General features: G+C 38.5%; 1 long non-coding RNA gene across 1 annotated transcript; it reads right to left on the reverse strand.

The window, feature by feature from the left end:
- Nucleotides 1-615: 615 nt before the first annotated feature.
- LOC118989883 (uncharacterized) lies at nt 616-14,045 on the reverse strand. The gene is made up of 3 exons (XR_005067117.1): nt 13,954-14,045; nt 9,881-9,883; nt 616-738 (listed from the first exon to the last, which is right to left on the reverse strand). It is a non-coding gene; the product is annotated as an uncharacterized LOC118989883 (long non-coding RNA).
- Between the last annotated feature and the right edge of the window lie 352 nt (nt 14,046-14,397).

Here is a 14,397-nt window from a genome sequence, read left to right on the forward strand (position 1 = left end):
TGGAAGGCTTAAAGTTGTCCCAGAGGTCCCTGAGCCTCTCCTCATTTTTTTACATTCTTGTTTCTTCCTTGTGTTCCAGTTGGATGTTTATTTCTTCCTCTTGTTCCAAATCCTTGATTTGAGTCCCAGATTCCCTCCCTTCACTGTTGGTTCCCTATATATTTTTATTTATTTCACTTTGTGTAGCCTTCATTTCTTCCTTCATTTTGTGACCAAGCCAATCAATTCTGTGAGCATACTGATTACCAGTGGTATCAACTCGGCATCAGCTAGGTTGTCTATCTTCTAATCATATAGTTCTTTTTTGGAGTTTTGATCTATGTTTTCATTCAAGTTGTATCTCTTTGTCTTGGTGCACCTGTTAGGAGGTAAGTGGTGGAGCCTTACGTATTCGCCAGGGTGGGGCAACCATCTTTGCTGCATTGTGGTGCTGTCTGTGGGAAAGGTGTCAGAGAGGAAACAATGCTGCTTGCTCAGCTCTCGTCCCAGTTTCTCCCACTTCGCTCACTTCTCACAAGTGGATTGTACCCTTTCAGGTGCTGATTCCCAGGTGGGTGACTTTGTGTACATTTTAGGACCCTGTGGGCCTCTCCAAGGAACTCTCTTGTTTTTATCTGGTTTTTAGAATAGGATCATGCTGACTTCATAAAAAGAGTTTGGGATTTTTTCCTCTTGTTGGATTTTTTAGAATTGTCTGTGAAGTATAAACATTTGCTCTTCCTTAAATATTTTGTAAAACTCTCCCATGAAAGCATGTGCTCCAGGGGTTTTGTGTGATGGAAGTTTTTTTGATTACTGATTTGATTTCACCAGCTTTTATCAGTGTCTTAAGGCTTTTGCTGCTTTCATTCAGTTTTATAAGGTTATATATTTTCTAGAAATTTGTCCATTTTACCCAGGTTGTCAAATTTCTTGGCATATAGTTGTTCATAGTAAGTTCTTACAATCCTTTCAATTTCTGTGATACCAGTTGTAATCTCTCCTTCATTTCTGATTTTGTTGTTTGGGTCCTCTCTCTTCTTTTCTTGATGAGTCTCTTAAAGACTTGTGCATTTTGTTTATGTTTTCGAAGAATCAGCTCCTGAAAATTATTAATCCTTTGGATTGTTCTTTTAGTTTCTACATCATTTAATTCTGCTCTGATCTTGATTTCTTCCTTCCTTCTACTAGCTCTGGACTGTCTTTGTGGTTGTCCCTTGAGTTCTTGTAGGCATAGGGTTATGTTGTTTGTTTGAAATGTTTCTATCTTTTTTGGCCAGGTCTGTGTCACTACAAACTTCCCTCTCAGGACTGCCTTTGCTGTGTCCCACAAGTTTTGGGTTGTGGGACAAAACATGAGTTCATTTTCACTTGTTTCCAGAAACTTTTTGATTTCTTCCTTAATCTCATTCTTAACCCATTCAGTATTTAGTAGCATGATATTCAGTCTCCATGATTTTGAGTGTTTTTGAGTTTTTTCCTTGAGGTTGGTTTCTAGTTTCAGTAGCTTATGGCCAGAGAAAATGTTTTATATGATTTCAGTTATGTTGAAATTGTTGAGGCTAGTTTTGTGTTTTATCATATGGTCTGTCTTTGAAAATGTTCCATATAGATTTGAAAAGAAAATGTATTTTGCTTCTTTAGGATGAAAGGCTCTATATACATATATCAGTTAAGTCCATGTGATCTAGAACATTGTTCAATGCCTTAGTATCTTTGTTGATATTTTGTTTGGAAGATATATCCATTTTTGGCAGTGGGGTATTGAAATTCCATACAATAATTATTTTGCTGTCAATATCTCTCTTGAAGTCCTCTAAATTTTTTTAAATGTATTTCGGTGCTGTTAATTTGGGTGCATTTAATATTTTATTTATTTATTTTTAGAGGGGAAGGGAAGGAGAGAGGAAGAGAAACATCAATGTATGGTTGCTTCTCGTGCATCCCCTGATGGGAACTGGCCCCTGCCGGGAATTGGCCTGCAACCCAGGCATGTGCCCTGACTGGGAATCGAACCGCGATCATCTGGTTCACAGGCCCGTGCTCAATCCACTGAGCTACACCAGCAAGGGCAATTTGGGTGCATTTATATTTACAATGTTTATGTCTTCTTGGTGGATTCTTCTCTTAAGTGTTATGAAGTCACCTTCCGGGTCTCTCTTTATGAGCTTGTTTTGAAGTCTATTTTGTTTGATATGAGTATTGCTACTGCAGCTTTTTTTCTTCTTCATTTGCCTGGAAAGTTTGTTTCCAGCCCCTTACTTTTAGTCTGTGTAGGTCTTTTGTCCTGAGGTGGGTCTCTTGTAGGCAGCATATGTGTGGGTCGTGCTTTCTTATCCATTCAGCTACTCTATGTCTCTTGATTGGAGCACTTAATCCATTTACATTTAAGGTTATTATTGATAGGTACTTATTCATTACCATTTTCATACTTGTGTACCTCTCTCTCTCTTTTCCTTCCATAACTTAGAGCAGTCCCTTTAGCATGTCTTGCAGAGCTGGTTTGGTGGAGGTGTATTTTTTTAGACTTCTTTTGTCTGGGAAACTCCTTATTTGGCCTTATATCTTCATTGAGAGCCTTGCTGAGTAAAGTAGCCTTGGTTGCAGGCCTCTGGTTGTCATTACTTGGAATATTACTTGGCATGCTCTTCTGGTTTGGAGCTCTTTCATTGAGAAGTCAGTTTCTAACCTTATCGGGGCTCTCTTGTAATTTTCTTTTTCTTCCTTGCTGCCTTTAAGATTCTCTGTTTATCCTGGAATTTTGCCATTTTAATGATGATGTGTCTTGAAGTGGGCCTCTTTGGATTCCTCTTGATTGGAACTCTCTGTGTTTCCTGAATTTCTGTGACTTTTTCTCTCATCAAATTAGGGGAGTTTTCCATCATTGCTTTTTCAAATGGGTTTTCTATCTCTTTCTCTTCTTCTTCTCCATCTGGTATCAATATTATATGAATATTATTATGTTTTATATTGTCTTGTATTTCTCTTAATCCCTCTTCATTCTTTCTGAGCCTCTTTTCCTTTTCTTGCTCTTTCTGGGTGTTTTTTCTACTTTGTTCTGCTGCTCCCTGATCTGATCTTATGCTTCATTGATCCTGCTTTTCATTCCTTCTACTGTGTTCTGCAGTTCAGATATTGTGTTCTTCATTTTCTCTTGGCCCTTGTTGATAGTTTCCATTTCCTTTTTTTTTTATGTTGATATAGTTTGCAGCAAGTTCATTGTAGTTTCTCTGTAATTTCTGGCTATTCACTGTGAGCTCATGGAGCTTCCCAATAACAAGTGCTTTGGATTTAAAATCTGATAGTTGAGTTGCCTCTATTTTATTTAGCACTCTTTCTCAGAGTTCCTCCTTACCTTTCATCCTGGGATTGTTTCTTTGTTTTCCCATTGTTCATGAGACTCTTCTTATTAGCCTTAGCTTCTTAAATTGATCTGTTCTGATTTCCTGGGTTTATGGTGAGAACTTCTGTGGTAGAATAACTGTGAGATTCAGTGATGCAGTATCATTCAGGTATCCTGGTGTTCTCCACTTCCACCTACTCTTTTTTTTGTGATCAGTTAGTTGGAGGGATAAGGCAAAATGGTTTACGACACCAAGAGAGTATTTTATGCTATTTACAGTAGCAGGTGGTAGGGAAGAGATAGGAGATCCTTTGGCTATGTATAGTGTTAACTGTGACATTTCACCAAACTAGCCACTTTTTATGTTGGGGTGGGAAGGATTTTGAGTTGGATCTAGAAAGCAGTGAAGTTATTGGAGGTCAGATTCTGAGGTAAGGTGAAAGTAAAGGATAGTAAATAGGCATAGTGTGTGAGAGAATAGAGTTAACCACTACAGTAATAGAGTTCAGGAAGCTGTGAAGTGGGCTAAGATCTGGGAGGGGTGTTATGAAGTATTTATAATTGTATGGAACAGCTGTTATTTACAGTGATATTAGAGCAACAATCATATGACAGAATCTATGAGATCTAGATACCAAGAATAGGGAGTATCAGACCTTCAGTACTGTGCTAATGGAACACAGGTGAAGGACAGTAAGTTAGTAATACAGTATGAATGAGAGAACAGGGGAAATCTGTCAAACGATACAATATAACCAACCAAGCAAAGAAGAGTATACAGAAAGAAGAGGAATACGAAACATTATTAAAATAAAACATGTAAGAAAAATAAAAATATGCAATAACAAATATGCAATAACTTGCAGGTTCTCTGTAATAGCAACATGAAATTGTTCTCTCTGTCTCAGCTGTTGGGATGCCCCCTCTTTGGGTTCAACTCTGGTCTTTTCACAGTTCCAGGTTTTTTTGGTCTCATTTGTGAATATTTAAAAAAAAAGCTAACTTAAGAAGGTAGAAGAGATAATAGAAAGAAAGGAAGAAGGAATAAAAGAAGAAATAAGGAAAGAGAAGCAAAATAAATAGAGAGATAAAATAACAAAAAATAAAAACTTACTTTAAAAAATCAAACAAACAAAAACCAAAAAAACACATACAAAAACTAAATAAACAAACAAAAAGCTCTTTCTGGTTTCAAACTGGCCAAACCAGTTTTTCTGTTCTTGCTGGCTGTAGCAGGCTGAGGAGTAGGGTCTTACTGGTGAGGTCTCCGGGTCTCCAGAGGCATGCATGCTTTCTCTGAGTCCACAGGTGTGGTTCCTGGTTGTTCCACAAAATTCTCTCTCCTTGGGTTGCGGGTACACATGCCTGGCCAGGCCGCCTCTGGTTGCACGGGCTTGGGCACACACTCTTCCCAGGGCTATGGCTGGGTGCTCACAGCCCTCGTGTGTTTGCCACTCAGTCCTTACTCCCCTCTCTGCGACTTCAAGCAACCAGGTCTCTCCTGGGGCTGCTCAAACCCTGCTTGGCTGGGGAGGGAGCGCCGACCCAGCTCTCTCCCAAGAGCCCTGTGGCTGGCCCAGTGGGTCCCCGGCCTGGACTTCAGCCTCCCTGGTTCCTACGCTGATCCCTGGGCCCTTATTGTCCTGAAACACTCTCCTTACTGTCTGGTTTTTCAGTGTCTGCTACAACTTTTGATCCCCTATTCATATATGCTGTGGTACTGTTGGCTGTCTGCTCTGTTCCTTCATAGATTGGCCAGGTTTCTCTCCTATGTGTAGGGGGAAATGGAATCTGCTCCCTCTGCTCCCTCTAGCCACCATGTTCTGTTGAGTAGTATCCTTATAATCATTATTCTAATCTCTATATCTGACAGATTGCCTCCATTTCATTTAGTTGTTCTTTGTAGAATTTTTATGTTCTTCCATTTTGGGTCTGTTTCTATGTGTTCATAGTTTGGATGGTACTTTGTATTTGTTTCTGTGTATTCTGGTTATCTGCTTGTTTCTGTGTATTCTGGTTATCTGCAAAGACTCTACTGCTGACCTATGGCAGATACTGCCTGTAACTGGCCCTGGGCAACCTTTTTGGAGCTATCTATGATCCACAGCTTGTTACTCTTTCTGCCAGGTATGTGTGTGAAGAATGAACAAGGCTGGCCTTTACCAGCACCAGGCTGAGGAGATAGTCAACTAGACTCAGAGCTCCCAGAGATCTGCCTTTGTTGTTAGACTTAATCTCTGAATATTCTCCAACTGTACTTAATAGCCTGGGTGAAACTCCACCAGGTGGAGCAAGAGGAAACCATGAGGTGGGACTAATGCTTTTCCTCAGGCTGATGCAACTTTGAAGGCTGTGCTCTGCCCAAGAAAGATAATCTTTGCAGTTTGGGGAAATGACTCAGCACAGGGTTCCTGGTGACTGACCCTTCAGTTCTCTCCCCAGAGCCACCAATCCCAGACTCTTCTCATGTGTCTCTGGTCTAGTCTGCCTTTCCTCTGCCAGAGTCCAGGGTAAGTGCCTGTAAACAAAATGTTGTTCACTGGTCCTTTAAGAGGCTCTCTGTATTTTTAGTTGTGTCTCCCTGATGGACAGAAACTCTGATGTCTTTTATAGCCAAGTGTTGTTAACGTTCTTTTCCAGGTCTGGTGCTCTAGGCTGGGGAGCTCAGCTTGGGGTTTAGACCCCACACTTCTCAGCAGGAACCCCCTGGCTTCTGAAATATCACTCTAGCACTTTAGCTGCTGCTCTTGGGAGCCCAGCCAGCTCTCTAATGCCTCTGTACCCCCTACCATTCTTGTTGTGGTAGAGTGGTTTCTCCTGTATGTCCTAGGCTTTTCTCCAGCTACTGTTCTATCAGTCATTTAGGATGATTTTTCTTTAATGTAGTTGTAATAGCAGTTTGGTCCTGGGATGAGGTTAGTGTAGCTTCCACTTACTTCTCTGCCATCTTGGGTCTCTGTCACCTATTTTTAATTGGGTTATTTACTTTTTTCTATTGATGTTTTACAAAAATACATCTCCAATAATAACTCTTGTCAGATATGTAATTTGAAGACATTTTCCCTAATTCTGAAGATTGACTTTTTACTCTGCTGATTATTTCCTTTTCTGTATAGAAGGTTTACAGTTTGATGGAGTCCCACTTGTCTATGCTTGAGGTTGTTGCCTTGCTTTTGGTGTCATACCCAGGAAGTAATAGCCAAAACCAATGTCAAGAAGCTTTTTTGTTTCTTCTCGGTGCTTTATAGTTTTAGGTCTTAAGTTTAAGTCTTTGATTGATTTAGAGTTCATTTCTGTGTAGGGTAGAAAATAAGGGCCCAAGTTAATGCTTTTGCAGGTGAGCATCAAGTGTTCCTATTTGTTGAAGAGACTGACTATTCTTTTTCAGTTGTGTGTTCTTTTGCATCCTTGTTGAAGATGAGTTGACTATGTATGTGTGGATTCAGTCTGGGTTCTCTGTTTGGAACCATTGGTCCATATGTCTGTCTTGCATCCAGTTCAAAACCCATAAAGGCAACTAAGAAAATAATTTCATTTATAATATTTCAAAAAATAAAATGCATAGGAATAAACTTGTGAAAGAGCGAAAGAGCTGTACACTCAAAACCACAAAACATTTATGAAAGAAAGACACAGACAAATGGAAAGATATCCCATGTTCATGCAATGGAAGACTTAATATTGTTAAAATGCTCATATTGCCCACAACAATTCACAGATTAAACACAATGCCTATTAACATTTTTATGGGATTGTTTACAGAAATAGAAAATAAAATTCTAGAATTCATTTGGAACCCCAAAGGATCCCAAAGTGCTAAAACAGTCTGGAGAAAGAAGAATCAAGCTGAAGGCACCATACTTCTTAATTTCAAAGTATATAATGAAGCTACAGTAATTAAAGCAGTCATTTTTAGCTCTTGATAATACAAAAATTTACATGTTTCAATTTTCTAATACCATCTGAAGCTCCTTGATTATTAAAAATGTAACCTAATGTGGAGGTTTTTCTTTCTGCATTGCAGGATTTAATTCCTTGCAAATGCAGAACAGTTTATTAAATATTTATTGTTCCCTGTTAACATTTACATTTTTGTTCCCCATAGCAGACTGACATCACAGTCATGATCCCTTGCTTCCCAGTTTAGTAAAGAAACTGGAGCAAGAAAACATTGTTCCCCCAACACCAATTCTTACACTTCCTAATGTGAAGATGAACTCTATTGAGGAAAAATGTGGACATAAAAGGGAAATTGTATTACTAATCTTTTCCACTTTTAAGGAAGTTCAGTGGGTCCTTGAATGAGGTAATTTATTTCAATATGTTTTCATTATAATGCTGAGTCAAAAGTGAAGGAAACTGAGAAAGACTGACCTGAAACGTTGCAAAAAGCTGAGAACACCATGTCACAGGAAGAAAGTAACCTTATGCACATTGACGGGAGACTCTGAGATAAAAACTAAAAAATGTCCATTACTCTGTCAATCTGGCTACTGTTGGTGAATTCAATAAGACTTCTTTCTGGACAGTGGTGAGATAGACCTTAGGTGATAGTGACATCAGGAATGCAGGTATAACCACTGAGGCTTCCTCCAAATAATGTATTACACAGATATTTTACCTAGCAGAGGGATACCAGGGCCCAAAGTCTGAGCAGACAACTGGGAAGTCTTGTGGTCTAGAGACAGCATCTTCCCAAAGGTACTGCCTGCTTAATACAGAACAAATAGGATTCTTTGAACTGGGGATTAGAATGCTGATTTTCATATTTTAGAAGCCCTTGTTAGGTTATTCAATCCAGTCCATAAAAGATAAGAATCATGACCTATTGCAGCAATCATTTAAAAGCATTCTAATGTATTTAAATTACAAATAAAGAACAAGGGTTCTCTGAGGGCGGTATAAACATACAAGCTGAAGGGAGGTAATGCTACCAATTTTCACTTTGTTCCGAATATGTTAAGACTGAGAATTTCCCCCGGAGTAAGGATTTGATGGGTCCTCAGCTTCACATGAAATAAAGTTTGGGCCCTGGCTGGTGTAGCTCAGTGGATTGAGCTACACGGGCCTGCGGACCACACGATCACGGTTCGATTCCCAGGCAGGGCACATACCTGGGTTGCAGGCCAGTTCCTGGTTCCCAGTTCCTGGCAGGGGACGAATGAGAATGAGAGGCAACCATACATTGATATTTCTCTCTCTCTCTCTCTCTCTCTCTCTCCTTCCCTTCCCCTCTAAGATAAATAAATCAAATCTTTAAAAAAAATAAAGTTTGGGATACTGCAAAACATAAGGTGCTTCACCAGACAAATGTCATCATTATTATTTATAACCCATTACTCATCAAAATGCAAAGCCTCATATTCTCTGGTAAATACATTGAAACTTCACAGAAACATATATCAGTAAATGCCACTTGATGATATATTTGTGTACAATTACTCAATTATTTTAAATAAATTCAAAACTTTATTTAAACAAAGTTTGTATTAAATCAATCACTAGAAACAGCATTCGGTTCTCTAGCAGTTATATATTTGTGCTTTCTCGGTGTCTCTCTTCAGAATTTTGAAAAATAATGTTCCTAAATTAATATTTTTCAGCAATCTCAAATTTCATTGGAAATGATCTGCTGCTGTTTATAAATATTCACTGAATTAATTTTCATTATCTTTGTTAAATGGAACCTAATTTTTTTCAGAGGAATATTCAGATAGATTAAATATATTTATTTACAGCTAGTCTTCCTGGATAGATTTTCTTGAAACTCAGAACCTGGGAATGTGGAGCAAGCAAGCCCTCATGTGGTCAGAAAGTAATAGTACAATAGCAGTAGAGCAAGTGAGCTAATTTTCTGTGTTTGTAAGTTATTTCAGAATTTTACTGACAAATCCTTCAGGGGGTAAAGTGAGGAAGAATTAACAAAATGCAGCTGCCTGGTGGCCTGTTATGGAATTTCTCCATGCTCTATATGTCAATATTCTCATCAATAACTTAGTTTCTTCCCCCTTGTGTTCTCTAACCTAGTGAACAACAAAAATCTTTCTTTCTTTTTTTTAAACACTTATTTATTTATTTATCTTTAGAGGGGAAGAGAAGGAGAGAGGGAGAGAAACATCAATGTATGGTTGCCTCTCTAGTGCCCCCTGCCGGGAACTGCATCCCCTGAAGGGAACTGGCCTGCAACCCTGGCATGTGCCCTGACTGGAAATGGAACGGCTATCCTCTGGTTCCCAGGCCCGTGCTCAATCCACTGAGCTACACCAGCCAGGGCAACAGCAAAAATCTTTCAAAAAATCATTTGTAATTCATAATTCTGTGTTGCCACTTTACACCCTCTCCTTAAAATCAGCTGAGAATTTCTTCCCATACACTTCTCCAAAAGAACTGCAACCAAAGTGAGTAATAATCTCAATATTAAGAGAATATAACTCGACTTTTGCTCACTGCTGGTGACTTACCTCTGGACTACAAGAGACCTCAAGGATAAAATGTTTGTGAAAATATTAATTTTGGGAGTCATCAACGTCACAAACACATTTATCCTTACCACTAAACTTCCTAATAATTTGACTTAATTCTGTTCCCACGGAAGGTTTTTTAAACAATGAAACAGAAGAACGAATTGAACTTCACGCATAGCCATGTAATGGAACAGAGTTAATATTTGATGATGAAGTAAATCTAACAAAAGTTCTCTATTTGGGGCCATGTCTAAATTTTGATGAGATTCATCATTTTAATCCCATGTTTGTAAGAATTGTGCATGTTATAATCATAACCAACTCTGAGTTAGCCGTTAGCTTCTTAAATTTATTTTATTTTATTTTATTTATTTATCTTTTTAGAGGGGAAGGGAAGGAGAGAGGAAGAGAAACATCAATGTATGGTTGCTTCTCGTGCATCCCCTGCTGGGAACTGGACCCTGCCGGGAATTGGCCTGCAACCCAGGAATGTGCCCTGGAATCGAACTGCGATCGTTTGGTTCGCAGGCCCGTGCTCAATCCATTGAGCTACATCAGCCAGGGCTAGCTTCTTAAATTTTTAAGCATATGAGGTGTCCAATTCTTTGCACTGCTGTATAGAAAAAGAGACATCCAATTAACTTTTAAACGACTGTCTCAAAAAGTGTAGAGTTTAATTCTTACTTTTACAAAAGACTTCAGATCTTACAATGAGAAATCAATCTATTAATAGTTTTTTTAAATACAGTGAACTTGAGATGAATATCTCAAATCTTACAATTTGAAACAACGGTATGTCTATTCAGACTGAAAGTATTTCTGCTGCTTTCAGTTCCATTATTTCTTTTATGGACTGTCTGTGACCCTGGGGACATGATGTTGGAAGTGTCCACACACCACACTGGGGCTACGACATTTCCTGTGGGATAGTTATGGCCTTTAAAGGGATTTAACTAGACTAATGACACTAATACCCACCAGACACTGCTGAGCACGTGACCTGACACCATGGACACATTACCCCAAAGACATTTTTCTCTGAGTTTTTCCAAGAAATGCTAGCACACTGTGTAAAAACCTGCTCAGAGTTTAATGGCCCCAATTAAGTTCTAAAATGTTTCAATGTCTGGGACATAGTCAGACCCAATAAGTAACTGTTTGTGTGTGGGACTGTATTGTGAACATACACACACAAAACACTCTGGAGTTTATTTGACATCACTCATGAAGCAAACACCTCTATATTCTTCCCCACAGATTCTCCCCAGGTTGGATCCTCTCCCCACCTCAGCTGATCCTCACTGCTTTCTGGCTTCAAACACACCTTTCCTCCCCCGCCTACACCAAATAGCTCCAAGTTTGCTCACTGCTCTGTCTGCCTTCAATTCTCTCCCCACACCAGCCAGTGATTCTATCACTAATTCAAGAATACCAAGTTGTTTCTTTCTGCAGCAGAAAGAAGGAAGGAGCTTCTACCCTTTGGGACAGTTTGGATGAATCTGGAGAGCAATATGCTAAGTGAAATATGTCAGGTGGTGAAAGACAAATACCATATGATCTCACCTATAAGTGGAACCTAATCAACAAAACAAATAAGCAAGAAAAATATAACCAGAGACATTGAAATGAAGAACAAACTGACTGTAACCAGAGGGGAGGTGGGAGAGGATAATGAGCAGGGGAAAGGTTGTCAAGGAATGTATGAAAAAAACACATGGACAAAGCCAAAGGGGGTAGGATCAAGGATGGGAAGCATGGATGACTAGGGTGGGTGGGGATTGGTCAGCGGGGGTGGGGATGAAGACTACTGTACTTGAACAACAACAACAACAATAGAATCTCAACTTGTTGTGGCCTCTCCTAGTCTTATGGGCACTCCTTTGTAGGTAAGTCTCGTCTTTTCTCTTGTTGCTTTTAAGATTTTCACTGCGATTTTCACTCAGACATTTAAATGAAATTATTCATATTATTAATAATAATTGTATAGATATAATCTCATAAGCATCATGTACTCTGACTAGAGAAGCCTTTGCAAAGGTTCACAGTAAAGAAATTTCACAGAGGAAGGACTAGGAAAATCATGGCTAAATCAGCAGTGTGAGAATTCAGTTCACCTAGGGCTGACACTGCACATGTTAGTATTGTTAATAGTCACTTCTTGGTGGGGGACTGGAATTGAGACCCACCCTGTCTTTGCATTTGTGGGATCATTGCCAGCTGCAGCCTAAATCAGTGCATCAAAGGTTGATGTCATTAGACAAATATTTTAACAATGAAATTGTTTTTACAAAGCTCTTTTATGTTATGAAAGTTCTAGTTTCATTATCTAGTCATGTCATCATAAAATATGTTGACTTAGAACTGTAGTAGATGGTTTAAGCTGATGGATCAAACTTGATTTAATTCTATAACACTTTTGTTGAGAGTTCAAGCAGTTGTCATTCTTTTCTGGAATAAGGTAGTACACAAATTCATGGCAACATTGACTGCTTATCATGTGCAAAGTCCCATACTATGACACTGTCTGGCTTTCCCTTACTTTTTTCTTTGAAGTGTTTTTAATATGCTAACAGAAAAGAGGGCTCCTTAACACATCAGTGTTAAGAAATAACACTGTGGTATTGAGAAATAAGAACTAATAAGAGAGAAATAATCCATAACAGTTCTTTGAGGCAAACTAATTTAGACAAACCTAAGGCACAAGTTTTGTAAAGGAATAGAGTAAAAGAGTAATTATACATTTTAGAAAAATACATAAAATTTTACAAAGTATGTTAATGTGGAACTTTATGAGATGGTTTTACTTAAAAGAGAATGTACTTATGCTTACTTGTGAAATATTTCTGAGGCACCTATTATACATTAGGGACTGTGAAAAAGACTGGAAATATAACAGCAAACAAGAAAATATAATCTGCTTCCACAACCAATTTTTTAATTTTTTTTATTTAATTCTTGTTCAAGTACAGTTTTCTGTCTTATATTTCCAGCTCTGTCCTCCTCAAAGAATTTTTTAAGTCCTTACCTAAAGATATGTTTATTGATTTTAGAGAAAGAGGAAGGAAGAGAGAGAAACATCGATGTGAGAAAGAAACATTGACTGGTTGCCTCCCATAAACACCCCAACCAGGGATCAAACCCACAACCTTTTGTTGTATAGGTCGACACTCCATCCAAATTAGTGACCCAGCCAGGGCTGATGTTTTTTGCTGTCATTGCTTATGGGCATGTGTCATGGAGATGCACTTTTATTGAGGTTGGGAAATACCAAGTGTGACATCCATGCCACACCCTCCTAGAAGCTGAAATATGTCAATGTTCCTGGTAGGTCTATTATCAATTTTTTTTAGAAACCACCATGCTAATTTCCATAGTGGCTGTGCCAGTCTACATTCCTACCAGCAGTGAATGAGGGTTACATTTTCTCAGTAACTTCTCCAACACATGTCATTCATTACCTGTTGTGTTGATAATAGCCTTTCTTTTTTTAATATATATTTTATTTAATTATTGTTCAAGTACAGTTTTCTGTCCCCAACTCCCATCCCAGCCCCCCCCCCATACTCCCCACCTCCCTGCCATTTCCACCCCCTTAGTTGTTCTCTATGTGTCCTTTATACTAGTTTCTGTGATTCCTTCCCCTTTTCCCCTGAAATTCTCTCCCCTCTCCACTCTGGTCCCTGTCAGCCTGTTCTGAATTTCAGTGTCTTTGGTCATATTTTGCTTGCTTGTTTGTTTCGTTGTTTAGGTTCCTGTTAAAGGTGAAATCATATGGTATTTGTCTTTCACTGCCTGGCTTATTCCACTCAGCATAATGCCTTTCTAATAGGGGTGAGGTGGTATCTCACTGTAGTTTTTATTTGCATTTTCCTTGTAGCTAGTGAAGTTGAGCATCTTTTCATATATCTGTCTGCAATTTGTACACCTTCTTGGGAGAAATGCCTGTTCAGGTCTGAGTACCAACCCAAAAAACTTGAAAACATTTATTCATAAAGTTATGTACCCCTACACTCATTGCAGCATTATTTGTGGTAGCCAAGACATGGAAGCAATCAAAGTGTCCTTCAGTGGAGAATTGGATGAATAAAATGTTATACATACATTCAGTGGGATACTACTCACCCATAAGAAAAGATGAAATACTGCTATTTGCGACAACATGTATACTCCTGTGAAACCATCGGGTCCAGGAATTTTGTATGATGGGAGTTTTTTTATTACTGCTTCAATTTCATCTCCTGTTGGCCTATTCAGGTTTTCTGCTTCTTTTTCATTGAGTATTGGAAGATTATAATTTTTTAGATATAATATATATATATATATGTATATATATATATATATATATATATATATNCAGGTGTCAGGTTAGGTTGTTTGTTTGAAATATTTCTATCTTCTTTAGGTAAGCCTGTATTGCTATGAACTTCCCTCTCAGGACTGCCTTCACTGTGTCCCATAAGTTTTGGGTTGTTGTCAGTTCATTTTCATTTGTTTACAGAAAATTTTGATTTCTTCCCTAATTTCAATCTTGACCCATTCATTGTTTAATAGCATACCATTCAGTCTCCATGATTTTGGGTGTTTTGGGTTTTTCCTGTGGGGTTAGTTTCT

Source organism: Sturnira hondurensis, unplaced genomic scaffold (genome assembly GCF_014824575.4).
Source record: "Sturnira hondurensis isolate 20B ecotype Veracruz unplaced genomic scaffold, ASM1482457v3 Scaffold0006571, whole genome shotgun sequence".
Lineage (NCBI taxonomy): Eukaryota > Metazoa > Chordata > Mammalia > Chiroptera > Phyllostomidae > Sturnira > Sturnira hondurensis.